Genomic DNA, 13,170 nt, shown 5'->3' with positions numbered 1-13,170 from the left:
CTCCTATAGGTTATATGTACTGATAAGAATAGAAACAAACACCCTTTTGGGGGAGATATACCAACAAGAATTGTAAATACTTAATAATAATAATAATAATAATAATAAGGAAAACATTCTACATTCATTAATTTTGGGAAAATACATTAAATAACATAATCAGTAAAGTGTGACATTTGTGTTTTGGATGTTATCTTAGTTTTTTTCATGAAAACCACTTTATTTCCTTCCTGTTAAACTCTCCTCAATGTGTGATCTCAGTGACTTCTACTTTGTCCACGGCTTACTATATTCAGTGTTTAAGCTCATTAGTTTAATCACTCATATTCTTTTTAGTATAATGTCAATTTTTTTGTGAATATAAGTTTATTTTAAAAATGCTGAAGTTCCTTTAAATTCAACCAAGAACTTTTCTGTATTTACTTGTTCGATGTTTCATTGAGGTCCTCAGATTCCTAGAAGTTCTTCTTCTTCTCTACCACCTATTGTGGAAGTAGATGAAACATACAGCAGCAGATAATACAAATCCAGAGATCATCAGTCGTATTATATTCTGCACCGTGTAATCTGAGGAGAGAACCAGCGATGGATGTTATAAGAACTTTTTTATGCAATTTTGAAGTGTTACAAATTCTGAGTGTACAGTGAATGAAGGTCCTGGATAAGCTTCCTTCTCATTGGACAGAAGCAATGATGTTGTTTTATGTTCCAATAAAAGTAGGAGAGGTGACACAGGAAGCATCAAAACTGAGCTGGGAGATAAGTGCATCATCTGCTCAAGAGGATCATGAGTCACAAATTTGACTGACCAAAATTCCAAATACATTGGTACAAAAACTTTAAACATGTGTATTTCAACTGTGTATTTAATTGTATTTGTTACCTAGAAGACCTTTTACAATATTTTTTTTTCTCTCCAGTGTCTTAATGCTAGGTAAAAAAATATACATTTTTTTATCTAAAATGTTACTTAGCTGGGATCCGTGGTTATATATAGTTGTTGGTTAAAGAAGGGAAAAAATGAAAATCCTCAACATCAGAGACTTATTTGGACACCATGCTGCTGTGGGTCCATCTGAATGATGAAGAAAAAGGATCCCCAGCAGCTCAGTGATCATAAGTGGTCACCGCAGGAGCTTCAGGAGCCTACAAAACAATGCGGAAACTTGTTGTTCCAGAAGAACTTCCAAGCCCTAGTTGACAGTTGGTAAGCTCCACCCTTTGTGGTGTGATCATTTCAGTATGAGGTAATTAGGGATGAGCAAATCTGCTTGGGTTTGGCTTTCTAACAGTTCATAAATCTTACTTGAAGTTCACAAACTTTGCAGGAAACCCTACTGAATCTACTGTATTGTGGGGCAAATAATAATCTACAATTCTACATGTGATACAAATAGAAGACATCTCTACCACAAACTTTACACTCCACCCATTAGTCAATGAAGAATATTTCCCAAGTTTAGCACACTACCAGCTAATAATAGACACCAATTGTATCACCCTAAACTGTGAAAGTGGCAGTTTAAAGCCACAAAATGCATTTTATTTGGTGAAATAAAGTTATTGGATGTTTTACTAAAGCAGGAAACTAGTGCCTATCCTTTGAACAACCACATTGGCGCCTCTGCCAATCGAAGTACTGAGAGGCTTTTTTTGCCCTGACTCTTCCCACTAATTCATTCACCCACCTGAAAACCCCACAGAACAGAGAGAAAAAGTGACCACACTAACCCTGACAGGCTTTTTCCACCCGTGTATTAGGCAGGCCCCACATTTCCCCCTTGCTGGGTGAACACAGCCTTAACAGTTGTAAGTCAATTTTGACCTTTTTTCCTTTGATTGTGGAAGTATTTTATCCTTGTTTCTGAATTAATCTACTACACTCTAAGGGCTTTCCCGTCTCCTTCTCTTTTCTTTTTTGGTGAACACTCTGAGCTTTTCCAGAGACACCAGTCCACGATCTACCACCATACCCTAGACCTAGATCTTTTTCTGGCCATTTGTAGTAATTAGCAAGCATTGTTAAACGAGGCATGGGAAACTGGGCCATGGGGGACACGTACCAATGGCAAAACTAAATATAATAATAATAATAATAATAATAATAATAATAATAATAATAATAATATTAATAATAATACTAATAATAAATAATTTAAAAAATTATCTCTCTTTGTATAGAGTTGTTACCTTTCCCTAACAGCTTCAACATACACGGACAACATTGCTGCTGTTTTGAGTTCACCCTTTTATAGAAAGGGGACTGGGTAATCCACCCCTTCAAATATTGGTTCTCCTTATTCCTTATTTTTGGGATTAAACCTGAATATTTTTGGCCAAAGTTTTGTGATTTGTGAACTTCCCAGGGACTCGCTACAAACCTATGATAACAGAGAGCCTGAGCCTCATTCCTGGAGCCAATACTAGAATGTGCTAATGGAGGCAATATGGGGTCTGCTTTATATTCTCAACTGACTTTTAGCAATTAATCCCACCAGTCAAAAGAGAGAAGTGAGAATCTCTGAGTTCCCGAACTTGTGAAGAATCTTTTGATTTCTCTAAACTTCCCCACACCCCCTCTCTCCAACAGTTCTCTGATTGAAGGTAGACACAGATCTCTAGAGATAGCTAGAAGAGGGAGAGGAAAGGAAAATAAGGGAAGGGAAGAAAGACTAAGGGAAAAAAGAATAAGGGAAGGGAAGAATGACTAAGGGAAAGAGAATAAGGGAAGGGAAGAATGACAAAGGGAAAGAGAATAAGGGAAGGGAAGAATGACAAAGGGAAAGAGAATAAGCGAAGGGAGGAAAGACTAAAGGGGAAGAGACTAACGGAAGGGAAGCAAGACTAAGGGAAAGATAATAAGGGAAGGAAAAAAAAGACTAAGAAAAAGAATAAGGGATGGAAAGAAAGATTAAGGGAAAGAGAAAAATGGAAGGGAATAAAGACTAAGGAAAGTGAATAAAGGATGGGAAGGAAGACTGAGAGAAAGAGAACAAGGGAAAAGAATAAAGATAAAGGAAAGAATATAAGTTATCACAATGGGGCTGATTTACTAAAACTAGAGAGTGCAAAATCTGGTGCAGTTGTGCATGGTAGCCAATCAGCATCTAACTTCAGATTGTTCAATTAAGCTTTGACAATAAAACTGGACGCTGATTGGTTTATATGCAGAGCTGCACCAGATTTTGCACTCTCCAGTTTTAGTAAATCCTCTCAGATATGTAAATGTTGAGTCTTGGTGCTGCTCATCTTACCCTGCCACCCTGGGCTCTGGCCCACAAGTACCATTATAGTAAGCACAACCCTGTTTCAGCCCTTAGCTAGGAACTCCCTTCTTCCCTGAATGCCATGCTAGTTTATTTTTTACTCTTGCTATGTAAAGGAACTTTAAGAGAATTGGAGGATTTTAGATCAAATTTTTTTTTCACCTGCAAGAAAAAAACAAACAAAAAAAATCATCCATTGTATATGCCAGTCTGGAACAAGCTATACTTTACATCTGTGTCATCTTGGTGAGTTAAAGTGGTTGTACACCCTGTACACCCTGTACAACCACTTTTACCTACAGGTCAGCCTATATTAAGGCTTACCTGTAGGTGCTGGAAATATCTCCTAAACCTCCACGGTTTAGGAGATATTTACAAAAAAGCTGTGCGCCGATGTCTATGGAGCATGTGCACTTTAGAAAGGGCAGATCGTGCTGTTTCTAAAGGGGTCATGCCGTGACTGGCGGCTCCCAAGCACATGCGGTCACAGAGCCAGAGTTTGCGGCCCCGGAAGGAAGAGGAAGAGGGGTGAAGATGGACGCTCCCTGCTAGTGGGGACAGCGGTGACATCGCGGGCTTCGGTTTCAGATAAGTGACACATAATGGGCTACTATGCGATGCATAATAGCCCATTATGCTTTATCTTTGCAGGGAAATAAAGAGGAATAATACCCATCAGGGTTTACTTCCTCTTTAACAGTGCCTGTGGATTTTCTGAAGTCAGCAAGTTGTATTAATATTAATATTAATACAGACTGGGTCTCAGGAGGAATGTCTTTTTTATAAAGTGATATTAGAGACAGAACATGTACAGATCAGAGGCTTATTCAATTTTTAAAGCTCACCGTGTATCTGCGTTATCTGGATATAGAGCCCATCACTCATCTTCCTCACAGTGTCAGACCTCGTCCTCACTTCACAGGTATATTTCCCAGAATCCTCCAGCTGAGATGACCGCACTCTGTATGTATCAGGTACATCGTATCCCTGCACAGTCCGTCCATCTCTGTAGAAGGCAAAGTTCAGCACTGTGCCGCCTCTGAGCGGATCCAGTCTGGTGTCACATCTCACCGTCATCTCATCTCCTTCTATTACCCTGGACGGGGTCACTTTTATTTTTGGAGGAGAAAAGATCTCTGGAGGAGGAAATTGATAAAAAAGGCAAACAATGCGATTGCATGAATTATACTCTAAATGTTGACATTCACACAATTCTTTGTAGCAGACATTAAATAATTGACATCGGTATCAACTACAATAATACACAGTAATAGAGAACCCGGTATGGTCAGCTTCATCACAAGTCACTTATTCTACCTGTATGTATATCTGGATGGTGAGTGAAAAACTGAGACACTGGAGGAAACCAACACAAACATACAAACTTCTTACAGGCAATGGCCTGAGAGAGAATTGGGCTCAGGACCCCGGTGCTGCAAGGGAAGGCTGGTAATAAGTTCAACTGATGGAGCTTTAGAGCTTAGCAGTCTACTATCAATGTAACCAGTTGGTCACTTTCTCATATATTCCAGTTATATTTCCTGTTTCTTGACTTTAAAGTGATATTACACCCTCTATTGTTTTTTAACACTTTCAGCAGTGGATTTAATCTCTTACTGAGTATGCAGCTTATCTTTAACCACTTAGGGACCAAGCCTCTTTCTGAGATTTGTATTGCTCTCGAGAATTATCAGGGAGGGAGGATGCTGACGTGAAACGTCAGAGCGTGGGGAGGGGCCTGCCGATGGGGCTGGTGTGTGGGAGCTGAGGAGGGATGGTCGTACCGAGCGGTGAGGACGTAGTGCAGGGTGAGAGCCTGCAGAGGGTTTGACAGAGGAAGCCCTGGGACAGACCACCTCACTCTGCGTCACTTCAGAGCTACTGCAGCCGCTGGGAGAAGCTGGAGGCTAACGATCCCTCCGTGTGGGAAGCTTGTCCCTGTGTAGCTGGGAGAACGTCTCTCCCCTTGTGAGATCCCCCCCCTTCAGCCCCTCTCACTCCCCATAAGCCATCCGGAGCTGATATCAGAGGGGGTGAACAGCCTATGTCTTAGGTGAACTTGGACCCCTGACATGAGCAATTATCAGCTGAGCACAGCAGCCTGCAGATAACAAGTTTTCTTCCTAGAACAGCATGGAAGGTACGAGATAAGATAATGACTCATCTCAAGGTATGAAAATTAACCCTCTCTTACCTCAAAGAACTGAAGTATTAAGCTTTTGAAAGTTATTAAGTCTATTTAAAGCTATTCAGAGACTCCACAAGAGACTGCCTCAGATAAATGATCCCCACTGACTGTTTGGTACATTGGTATGGCACTCTAAAAGTTTTTTGTTTTTTTCCCTGAGTGTGTATCTGCATCTCTACCTGTGTTAGGCAAGTTAAAAGAGACTGGGATGGACATTGTGATGGAAACTCACTAATCACTTCTAAATATAACACTCGCTAGCATTCTTTGATAGATCCTTTAACAAGATCATACTACTACAACAGCGTTGCCCCCCTGGTTTATAGGGGGCCTAGGGGGAAAACCTGCCACTCGAGCCCCCCTGATTAAAGTCGCACTGCGGGGTAAATAAAGAGATGGGGGTATAAGATAAAGGAGGTAATATGAGAGGTCGATCACAAAAAGCAGCTGAACCCAAGATCCCAAGAGAAAGCCTAAATTCTAGCTCAATACAGAAATACCTTAAAGACGTTAGCACAAAGAGCCCCGGACTGGATAAGAAACAAACGGGGACAAAAGAGAAAAAGAAAGAACTGGCGAAACAAAAGGGGGAAATGGGGGAGAATATCAGGGACGACCCAGAACAGCTCAGAGTGCTTGAACGCAGTATGATGGAGGAGCAGAGAAATTTTGCGTTAATACCCACCAAGCCGGAAATGCTTGAAATGTTTTCCAAGTTAGAAAACTCTATAAAGTCAGAGATACTGAATGCACGTACTGACATGGGCCACCTGCTGCAAAGAGTCGAGGAGGCAGAAGAAGCATCAGGAATTCAGGCTAAAGAAATACTAGATTTAAAGTCGCAGATGAAGAAGATGCAGAGCGATTATTGCACCCTGTTATACAAAGTTGAAGAGCAGGAAAATCAGAGCCGTCGCCAAAATCTGCGGATTAGATCTTTACCTGAACAAATGAATGAAGATCTGACGATCAAAATGAAAAAAATCTTTAACCCAATCCTGGGTAGAAGGGAAGAAGAGGTACTAAAGATCGACAGTGTACATAGAATCAGAAAGCCCCCAAATTTGAGGAAGGAGGTACTTAGAGATGTAATTATTAAATTTCACTCATATGAAGAAAAAGAAAAGATCTGGAAGGGTCTTCGGGGGGCCTCCCCAGTACGTTTTGAGAATACGGAATTACAATTTGTTTCAGATCTATGAGCCGGGACTCTGGCGTGGAGAAGACAGTTAAGACCGCTGCTTGATCAATTAAGAAAGTCCAACATAAAGTACAGTTGGGGATTCCCCTCTTCCCTAGGAGTTATGAAAGAAGGAAGATCGATTAGACTGAGGCCCCTGGAAAACCTACAGGACTTCTGTGAAAAGTTGGACATTCCAGTTCCGGACATCCCTAGCTAAAGGAAAAAGGGACTCAGTGTTTTTTTTTTGACTACAGAGGAGAATGTCTCGGACTGGGGGGTTTATTGGTATAGGGCTTGTATCTCTCTCAGTTCTTAATAATCACTATGGCTTGGGGAGGGGGGTGGGGTTCGGGGGGGGTGGGGGGGACTAATACTGGCAAAATGTGATGCAGGTGTGGGGGGTTATGGGGTAGGACGATGTGAGGTTCGGAATGCCCGCCCCGGCCCCTTTCTCCCCCTCCGCCCCGCTTGTTGCTGGGTGGGGGGGGCACTGGTTGCCGTTGGCAGAGCCACACCCAGGGTATTGAAGTGCGTGGCATGGGATCAGCTGAGATCCACGTTGTCAGGCGCAGGGCCGGACCTAGGCCAGAGAGGGTGGGAGGGGACTGGGGGGGCTGTTGGGGGGTGGGGGAGGGTTTGTGGAGGGGGTTTTTTGGGGGGGCGGGGGAGGGCATGGGGAGGGAGAGGGTGGGCAGGTATCCTGCTGGGATGTGAACAAGTTTCCTTAGTCAAGCTGGTGGTGGTAGGTAGACAAATCCCCCCAATAGATCAGATAAAATTATGGAGTTAAACTTTTTTTCTTATAATGTGAGGGGCCTGAATTCCCTGGTGAAGAGGCATAAAGTGTTAAAAGAGTTGCATCATTATAGAGCGGATGTGGTATTCCTCCAGGAGACTCACCTTGCCCTGGATACAAATATTAGGTTATACTCCTCTGTTCTACCGGTCTGGTATTATAGTGATAGTGATTCTCCCATAAGGAGAGCTAAGGGGGTTGCAATTGGTTTCTCAAGGTAGGTTAATTTCACCCTAATTAACAGATTAGCAGACCCGGATGGACGTTTTCTGTTTCTGAAGGGTAAGCTGGGTGGTAAAGTAATGACTCTAGCTAATGTGTATTGCCCGAACAAAAACCCAACTGTTTTCTTGAAACAGGTGTTGGACAATTTGATGGAGTTCAAAACAGGGGAGGTAGTTCTGGCAGGAGACTTTATTTTTGTCTAAATCCTGTTCTGGATAGTACGTCCCGGGCACAGGGACAAGCAGGGTTCAACTAAAGAAAATTGGGAGTAAGCTGCACCAATGCCACATTATGGATGTGTGGAGAGTGCAGCATGCAAAGGTAAATGACTACACCTTCTTCACCCACGTGCACGGGACGTACTCAAGATTAGACTACATCATGGCTGATCATAGTTTATTGGATTTGGTGGAAGAAACCAGAATAGGGATTACCACGCTTTCAGGCCATGCACCGATTTCAATGAGGATCAGGCTACCGGGGCCCCATCGACAACCATTCTCATGGAAATTAAACGATAGTTTACTAAAAGATGAAAAAATGGCAGAATTAGTACAGAAAGAGATAGAATTTTTTTTAAGGCTAATGAAAGGGGCAAAATAGCATCCTCTATACTGTGGGAGGCCTTTAAGGCATATATTAGAGGGATCCTTATATCCATTGGGGCAAAGGAAAAAAAAGAGAGATCAAAAAGAATGGAACAACTTATAGAGGAAATACATTCACTGGAACAAGAACATAAAAAACATAAGGGACACCATCGGGAAAGCTTCCACCAGCTGACCATCAAAAGGGAGGAGTTAAGGGATTGTCTGGAACAGGATTCGAGGAGGACATTAAATAAAATAACAAGAGACAGATATTTTTGGGGAAACAAGTCAAGTAAGCACCTTGCAAGGTTATTAAAAAGTAAGAGAGACTCGAACTTCATCGAAAGAATACAAAATAAAAAGGGTGAGACAGTATTCACAACTAAAGGTATAGCAGAAGAGTTCAGGAAATATTATGAGGCACTCTATACAGTAGGTCAAAAAGGACACCCTGAGCAGATAAAGGGTAGGAGGGTCGAGGAATTCCTGGGTGAAGCAGGGCTGACAAGGCTGGCGGAAGGAGACAGGACAGACATGGATAGACCCATAACTGATGCAGAAATTTACTCCGCATTAAAGGATTCTCCAGCAGGAAAGAGCCCGGGCCCAGATGGGTTTACTACCTTTTTTTAAAAATAAATATAAAGAAACCTTGGTGCCAAAGCTCTGCCATTTCTGGAATGATCTAGGTACCAAAAGTGTGATGGGGAGGATTCCTTGTCCGCAACTATTACCCTGATACTAAAAGAGGGAACAAAAATAATATGTTGTGCTCCAGCTATAGGCCTATTGCCCTCCTAAACGCGGATACCAAATTATATGCTAAGGTCTTGGCGGGCAGGCTGAAGGACAAAATGACGACTCTAGTACACCCAGACCAAGTGGGGTTTGTCCTGGGTAGAGAGGGGAGGGACAATGGAGTTCACTCGCTTCTCCTCCTCGAGTCTACCAAGTCTGGTGGGTCCCCAGCTCTATTCCTGTCAATGGATGCCGAAAAAGCGTTCGACAGGGTAGACTGGGGACTCATGATTAAAACATTGGAATATTTGGGAGTTGGCCCAAGATTTATTGCTTGGGTCAGAATGTTGTATAATCACCCGCCAACATCCGTTAAGGTTAACAGGGTCCTCTCAAGGCCATTTAAGATGGAGAACGGAACTAGACAAGGGTGTCCATTGTCTCCCCTATTATTCATCTTAACCTTGGAACCTCTGCTGGCGATTATCCGAAAAACCCAGATTGTAGTGGGATAAGGATAGGAACCGAGGAACATAAACTAGCGGCGTATGCCGATGATGTCCTTTTCTATATTACGAATCCCCGGATATCGATTCCAAACTTGCTGCAGATTTTAAAAAGATATGGTGACATCTCAAATTTTAAGGTAAATCTCAGCAAGTCTGAAATCTTAAATATTAACATAGACAAACAGGAAGAAAAAAAAACTTTCAGGGGAATTTCACTTCCCCTGGAGAAGGGAGATAAAATATTTAGGAGTTAAACTATCCAACTCTCTGAAGAAATTGTATTTAATTAACTATATACCCTTATTGAATTTAATTAAGCAAGGAATACAAAAAATGTCAACGCGAACACTCTCCCTGTTTGGCCGCGTAAATACAATAAAAATGGTGTTGGCCCCGAAAATCCTCTATAAATTTCAGATGCTTCCAATTTCCCTACCACAGCCATATTTGAGAGCCTTGCGAGGCCTAATGGTAAAGTTTGTCTGGGGTAATAAAAAGCCACGAATAGCATATAAGGTTCTGACTAGGGGGAAAAAACAATGTGGGCTTGCCCTACCGGATTTAAGTAAATATTATAAATTAGTGACGCTTTCACGGGTGATGGAATGGTCAAAGTCGGCATCAGAAAAAAGATGGGTTAATATCGAACATAGTTTGAGTAACACACACTTAGGGCACATTATATGGAATCCCCCAAAATACAGAGCACTTAGCACAAACACATCGGATATAACACTTAATACACTAAAATTATGGGATCAGATTCACACTCAAAATAAATGGAGTTATAACTCTCCTCTGATTTATTTGAGGGATAATACATTTTTTGAACCCGGTATGAGGGAGGTGGGGGGGATTGGGTTAAGAACGTTAATACACAATTAAAAGACGTAATTAAAGAAGGGAAAATTCGCACATTCCACGATTTGAAAACTGAGACAGTTTAATGGAGATTGATGTGTGGCGGTACATCCAGTTGACATATTTTGTAAAGAAACTCCAGAAACCAATCAGAGGCGAAGAAGATTATAGGCCGCTTGAGCAGCTTTGTTTGAGAAAGGAATCCAGAAATATAATTTCTGGGCTGTATAAAATTTTAATGACTAGTGAGGAGCTGGATGTACCTCTTTACATCAAGAAATGGGAAAGGGAATTGGGGACACAATGTAGTAATCACGTGATAGGGAAAATCCTGAAAATGCTGCATACCTCCTCAGTTAGCACGAGGATGACGGAAACAAATTTCAAGTGCTTGGCAGGGTGGTATGCGACCCCAGACAAACTTAGCAAATTCCAACCAGAGAAATCTAGGGAATGTTGGAGAGGGTGTAAAAATATTGGCACAATGGCCCATATATGGTGGGAGTGTGCCACCATCAAAGTGTATTGAAAGAAAATGATACGCCTAATAAAGGAAATTACTAATAGAGCGATTCAGGAAGACCCATGGATTTGTTTATTCCATGGGACTGAGGAGGCAATCAAGCAATATCAAACATCGATAGTTCCCATTTTGTTGGATACTGCCAAGAGTCAGATTCCTAAAAAATGGACGGAGCCTGAGAGCCCTAAAATTCGTGAATGGTTGCTCTATGGCCCATATATGGTGGGAGTGTGCCACCATCAAAGTGTATTGAAAGAAAATTATACGCCTAATAAAGGAAATTACTAATAGGGCGATTCAGGAAGACCCATGGATTTGTTTATTCCATGGGACTGAGGAGGCAATCAAGCAATATCAAACATCGATAGTTCCCATTTTGTTGGATACTGCCAAGAGTCAGATTCCTAAAAAATGGATGGAGCCTGAGAGCCCTAAAATTCGTGAATGGTTGCTCTATGTTAATGAAATTTACATAATGGAGAGTGAGGAGGGCGCCGAAGCAGAGTTTGAGGAGGGGACTGAACCAAAAGATAAATGGGCAGGGTGGCGAAGGTACAAGAATGTGGAGGAGATTACTGGCTAAAGGTTAAACGGGTATAAAACAAGGGAACTACGTGAGGAAATTAGGTTATTGAATTATATTATAGTAACTCAGCAGGATTGGGAAGGGAGGGGGGTGGGTATTTTTTTTTTTTTTTATCTAGGTTGTGGGTCATTAAAGATGGATTTTATCTATATGTATGTCAATATATGGATTTTTGTATTTTGAAAATATAAATAAAGAATTGAAAAAAAAAAAAAAAGAATTATTGCTCTCATTCCAACGATCGCGGCGATACCTCACATGTGTGGTTTGAACACTGTTTTCATATGCGGGCTCTACTCACGTATGCGTTCGCTTCTGTGCGCGAGCTCATCGGGACGGGATGCGTTTACAAAAATTTTTTTTTCTTATTTATTTTACCTTTTATTTTATTTTTTTTACACTGTTCCAAAAAAAATTGTGTCACTTTTATTCCTATTACAACTAATGTAAACATCCCTTGTAATAGAAAAAAAGCATGACAGGACCTCTTAAATATGAGATCTGGGGTCAAAAAGACCTCAGATCTCATATTTACACTAAAATGCTATAATATAAAAAATGTTATGTCATTTGAAAAAAAATTTAAAATAAAAATGCCCCTTTAAGAGCTGTGGGCGGAAGTGTCGTTTTGACGTCGCTTCTGCCCTGCAGTGGTATGGAGATGGGTGGGGGCCATCTTTCCCTCACTCGTCTTCATGCCAAGCCGCAGAGACCACTTTTATCTTGAAGTGGACCGCCCGCTGAAGAAGAGGATACCTGCCATAACCCCGGTATTCCTCTTCAAAGTAGTGACGTAAAATGATGGCGGGCGGTCCTTAAGTGGTTGTAAACCTCAGACTTAAAATATGAACAAAGCATATCCCTCTATAGTGTGTACTTGTCTCTATCCAGAGCACTAAATGTTATTTCTGTCTGCTGCCTCCTTCCTCTGCTTTCCGCACGAATCACTTCTGACAAGTTTTCCTGACACCAAGAGAAAATGGTGACAGGAGAGGGGGCTCTATCACACAGCCTGTGATTGACAGCCTCAGCTCTGTTCTGTGTGAAGTGGGGTGTGCCTCTTCCCTCCAATCAGCTCTCAGAGCTCTCCTCATTTATGTAACTTCAGCTCCCCGCCCCCTGCTTTTCAGAGCTGGGAGAGTCTGTGTAAATTCTACACTTTTTTATATTTTCTATTTTTTTTTATTGAAAATTTCCAATTTACAAGCCTAAAACAAAAATCAGAAAGGGGTTGATTCACAAAGTTTATATCTAAGCCACTACCAATGTTTCCTTTTACTGCATTGATATTATGTCTTTTGTCCTAATATTATGCAGTTTGAATCACAATAACATATATGTAAATATGTAACTTATACCAAATTATTCATTTATAGTGGAAGCATGTGTGAGTAATTTGCATTTAACTGATTTAACTCACAATTAATTCTGATAGAAAAGTCTGCACTTTTAATGGATGTACAGGACAGATGCTGTAGATAAACATGTACAACTTTTGTAGGAGGATTTGTTTCGTCTCTGTTTATTATCTGAGGCCAGTCACTTCACTGGGTAGATGGAAGAGTTTACAGACACGTTAAGTCTTTTCTTTTGCAAGGGACTTTTAAGAGTAACTTTAAAAAGTATTTTTGGGAGTTTACCTTCCTCTGGATTAACCAAAGCTTCTAAGGATAAAGTTTTACATAACACTGCACTGTTAAAGTCT

Source organism: Aquarana catesbeiana, linkage group LG13, assembly GCF_042186555.1.
Source record: "Aquarana catesbeiana isolate 2022-GZ linkage group LG13, ASM4218655v1, whole genome shotgun sequence".
Taxonomy (NCBI): Eukaryota; Metazoa; Chordata; class Amphibia; order Anura; family Ranidae; genus Aquarana; species Aquarana catesbeiana.
The sequence above is the reverse complement of the archived record's forward strand: the minus strand, read 5'-3'. Positions refer to the sequence as shown.